This window comes from Podarcis pityusensis, assembly GCF_964106645.2.
Source record: "Podarcis pityusensis genome assembly, chromosome: 8".
Classification (NCBI taxonomy): Eukaryota; Metazoa; Chordata; class Lepidosauria; order Squamata; family Lacertidae; genus Podarcis; species Podarcis pityusensis.
The window spans coordinates 517,593-522,292 of NC_138033.1; the positions used below are offsets into that span (position 1 = coordinate 517,593).

The 4,700-nt window shown below is 47.8% G+C and overlaps 2 long non-coding RNA genes across 2 annotated transcripts; both read right to left on the minus strand.

Moving 5' to 3' along the window:
- Positions 1-340: 340 nt before the first annotated feature.
- On the minus strand, positions 341-1,916 carry LOC308484591. Its single transcript, XR_013990020.1, has 2 exons — positions 1,248-1,916; positions 341-621 (listed from the first exon to the last, which is right to left on the minus strand). It is a non-coding gene; the product is annotated as an uncharacterized lncRNA (long non-coding RNA).
- A 1,508-nt stretch (positions 1,917-3,424) lies between these two features.
- Positions 3,425-4,380, minus strand: LOC308484636. Its single transcript, XR_013990064.1, has 2 exons — positions 3,921-4,380; positions 3,425-3,809 (listed from the first exon to the last, which is right to left on the minus strand). It is a non-coding gene; the product is annotated as an uncharacterized lncRNA (long non-coding RNA).
- Between the last annotated feature and the right edge of the window lie 320 nt (positions 4,381-4,700).

Here is a 4,700-nt window from a genome sequence, read left to right on the forward strand (position 1 = left end):
TCTTCCTTCCCCCGCCGCGCCTGCCAAGCCGTGCAAACGAGGAACCGGGCTTGTTTGCCTGCGAGATGCCAGGGGCTTCACAGGCGCTGCCAAGGCCAGGCTGATGTCCCTGCCGCTTTTCTTTTCTTTTTTTTCTTTTTTCTTTATTAGGTAATTCAACAAAACATATTATCTTAAAACATATCATCCTTAACTCCCCCCCTTCCCCCTCCCCCTATAAAACAACCCCCTTCCCTGCCCCCCCCCGACTTCCCTCAGTTCCAATCTCTGGTTTCACTATTCTCTGCATGTTACAGAATTGTATAAGTCCTTAATTTATCTTAACTGATTATTATCAATAAAAAGTTTATCAGTGTTTATTCAAAGCCTGCCAAAGAGTCCAATTCACTTTGTTGCTTCTTTAGGTACTTTGTAAAAGGTTCCCATTTCCCTTTAAAGTCACAGTTATCCTTGTCCCGTAGTTTATGTGTCAGTTTTGCCAGTTCTGCATAGTCCATCCATTTCTCTTGCCATGATTCTTTAGTCGGGATTTCCATCCTTGTGCTATTAAGACTCTCACGGCCGTTGTCGCATACATGAAAATATTTTTCATCTTCCTTGGCAGGTCTTTTCCTACAACCCCTAACAGAAATGCTTCAGGTTTTTTGACAAATGTTAGATGGAACATTTTCTTCAATTCATTGTATATCATTTCCCAAATTTCTTAATTTCATTACAATCCCACCACATGTGGTAGAATGTCCCCTCCTCCCTTCCGCTTTTCAGGCCCAGCAGGCACTGATGGGCTCTGGGAGACGCTTGCTTTGGGGCTGCCCCCTTCCAGACCCACTTCTCACATCGCAGCTGAATGCCCGCCCCGTGTGCAGGTGGCACCCCTTTCTGGAGGAGAGGGATCTTGCCCCAGATTCTTCAGTGCCCCCCAGGACTGGATCTTGTCACGCCCCTACATGGGGCTACCATAGGAAGCAGCAATGGCCACTGTTACGGAAATTACGGGGGGGGGGGGGGGAGACACATCTTTAAAGTTGTTAAATGTTACAAATATTATGCCTGAATGTATCCTTTCAACTTGACAGCTCAGGGAAGTCACCTAGCTTTTAAAAAATAATATAAAATCAACTCCTTGCCAGTTTCCTCCATTCCAAAGCTATTATCCCCTTGAAAAAGGACTCCAGGAAGTGGCCAGGGGTGACAATTGCTGAGCTGATTGTTAGCCAAAGGAAGCCACATCTCATCACCTGACTCACCTCAGGCTCCAGACAGGCAAAGGAACTTCTATTGTACTTTTGGGTGGTGGGTACTTAAGACATATTTGTCTAATCTTATACTTGTGTGTTGCCCTGACACATCTGTCTATGCTAAACATGTGTAACCCTCCCCTTTTGTGACATGTCAGTGATGTAGCAATGATGTATCAGTGATGCTGTACGAACTGTATTCTGGGATATGGTGGGAAAGATTTAAAAGTCCTTGTCACCCCATCCTCGGGGTTCAATCTCCTTTTGAACCTGTTGCGCAATAAACTCGGATCTTCAGCAATTTGCTCCGGTTGGTGGCTGCACTCCTTCCTTTATTCCGCAGGGACCTGCTCTGCCTGACCAGCTGGGGGACTGAGCAGCCTCACACCTAGATTTTTCTGTAACACCATTGAGGCGTCCGGTTGGCCACTGTGAGGACAGGATGCTGGACTAGGTGGGTCCATTTGGGCCTGATCCAGCAGCCAGGCTCTGCTTATTTTCTTGTGCCTAGTGCTATAGTAGTGATGTATGGAAGTGAGAGCTGGACCATAAAGAAGGCTGATCACCGAAGAATTGATGCTTTTGAATTCTGGTGCTGGAGGAGACTCTTGAGAGTCCCATGGACTGCAAGAAGATCCAACCTCTCCATCATTAAGGAAATCAGCCCTGAGTGCTCACTAGAAGGACAGATTGTGAAGCTGAGGCTCCAAGACTTTGGCCTCCTCATGAGAAGAGAAGACTCCCCAGAAAAGACCCTGATGCTGGGAAAGATGGAGGGCACAAGGAGAAGGAGACGACAGAGGACGAGATGGTGGGACAGTGTTCTTGAAGCTACCAGCATGAGTTTGACCAAACTGTGGGAGGCAGTGGAAGACAGGAGTGCCTGGCATGCTCCAGTCCAGGGGGTCATGAAGAGTCGGAGACGACTAAACGACTACAAAAGTGCTGGGAGAAGTTTGGGTGGTGCCTGGGTTGCCATATGTCCTCTTTTCCCAGGACACGTCCTCTTTTCCACAGGTATGTAAAACGAAAGTCGTCACAGTGATCCATAGTCAAAAGTTGGCAGACATGTCCTCCTTTTCGTTCTTCAAAATATGGCAGCCGTCGGTTGTGGGGCAGAGCTACCTCCCAGTCTCTTGCAGCAGGGTTTTGCAGGAGCTGCGCTGTGCCCTGAACGGCTTCTGGGCTGAAGCTGGAGAGGCAGCTGACACCTTTTGAGGCCTCATCCTGCGCTGGATCGGATGGGGGACCCTGCTGCCTTTCCTCCAGCCCTGCAAGGCACCATCCAGCACTCAAAGGGTGCTTCAATCTGCCCCTGCAGTCTATGTTTTGGTGTCAACCTGGAATAATGAGTGTTTCTGGATTCTTGGCTCCATAGGCACACACATCAAAGGGGGGGGGCTTAGTTTTCCTCTTATCGCTCTGCAACACTGCAGGAGCAGCGCCAAGAAAGACTCCCCTTCTTCCATCACCTTCTCAGCCAGAATCTCCCCTTCTCCCCACCCCACGAAAACCCCTGGCTTGCAGAATTGTGGTTCCTTTGTCATCCTCCCTGATCCCAGGCTGTCCTCCTGCCCACCTGGGGGCCTTTTGTGCCTCTGAATAATAATAATAATAATAATAATAATAATAATAATAATAATAATACGGTAATAAAATTTTATTTATACCCTGCCCTTCCCAGTTCAAAAACTGGGCTCAGGGCTGCTAACAACAAATTTAAAATGCTTAATTATAAAAGCAGCATAAAATACAGTATAAAAAAATGAATAACAATAAAACTCAAAAATCAATTTAGGGGAAATAAGCATTAGATAATCCCCAGGGCTAGCTGGCTGAATTGCTCCTACTTGGGCCAGCGAGGAGACCAGGGGAGAATTAGCTGTGGGATCCCAGAGCGGGTGATCTTCATAAAAGGGGAGGGGGAGGGAAGGGAAAGGACACCCCCTCCATTCCCCCCTCCCTCCAGACCTCTGGGGCATTAGCAAAGATGATTGATTGATTGATTGATTGATTGATTGACGGACGGACGGACTGAGTTTACTTAGACGCTGCTTTCTGAGCAGGAGCTGCTCCCTCAGCTGATTCCAGCAAACGTTCAAAACATCGAAACACAGAGCCTTGGAAATTCAAAGAGACAAAACACGGAGCATGTCGGTAAACTCAAATGACAGCAAAGGCAAACATGGAATAAATTCTATATTACAAAGCACAGCAAGAAAGGAACCATCTAGGCTTAAGTAGATGAATGCAAAGCAGAGTTAAGTGACAATCTGGCGCTGGCCTTGTCCTGGAGGAGCCTGGCTTAACTGCAGTTCGGAGGGGAAGGGGCAGCTGGCAGGCAGCTGGCTGTCATGGCTTTACTCCAGAGGAGGCTGACCGCAGCAAAGGCAAATGTCGGGCAAGGCAGTGATGGCCAGTCTCTTCGCCATCTCTTCAGATGACGCTCTGAAAAAGAGATGTCTGGAGAAACCGTCCTCTGGCGAACTTGGAAAGTGCAGCGGGAGACTCTGGGCTTTTTTGGCTTTATTCCGTGAAATTTAGACACGGCTCGATTGTAAAACACAACAGCTGCGCAGCAGTCCGCAAGGAGGAGGAAACAATGAAATAATCGGTAAACACAGCTCTTTAAAACACTCAGAAATAAAGTCAGCAATGAAATGAAAACAGATTAAAACGTACACTGGCACCGTCCGTGTCTGGGTAGGGAAAAATGTTCTTAGCAGGTGTGGAAAGGAGTACAGGGAAGGCACCTGCCTGGTGTCAAGTGGCAGGGAGTTCCAGAGTGCAGGTGCCACTACTCCGAAGGCGGAGCAGGTGTTCTGTGGCGCCTGTGACAGGGCCAGTTCTGGAATCAGGAGGAGAATCTGAAGAAAACATGGTAGAAAGGTAGAATCATAGACCGGCAGAGCTGGAAGGGACACCAAAGGTCATCTAGTCTAACCCCCAGCAAAGCCGGAACCACAGCTAAAGCATCCATGACAGATGACCGTCCAGCGTCTGCTTAGAAACCTCCAAGGAAGGAGAGGCCACCCGCTTCCATCCCACAGTCGAACAGCTCTGACTGTCAGAATGTTCCTCCTGATGTTTAGTCAGAATCTCCTTTCTTGTAACTTGAAGCCATGGGTTCGAGTCCACCCTCATTCTGTCTTGGGAGACACTGCAGGAGTGCAGGGAAAAAACACCCTTCCTTCCTTCCTTCCTTCCTTCCTTCCTTCCTTCCTTCCTTCCTTCCTTCCCTCCCTCCTTCCCTTCCCTTCCCTTCCCTTCCTTCCCGCCCTTCTTCACATGCTGCATTTCCACGGTTCAAACCATGCTGAGGCTGCCTTACAACATGAAAAGAAAGCGTATCTGCAACATAACATAGGTTGTCATTCATAAAGAATAAATAAAGCTTTAAAGGATACAAAACCAAACTGAACAATTGCCACATAAATTACTGTACAACAAAATGAAAAACAA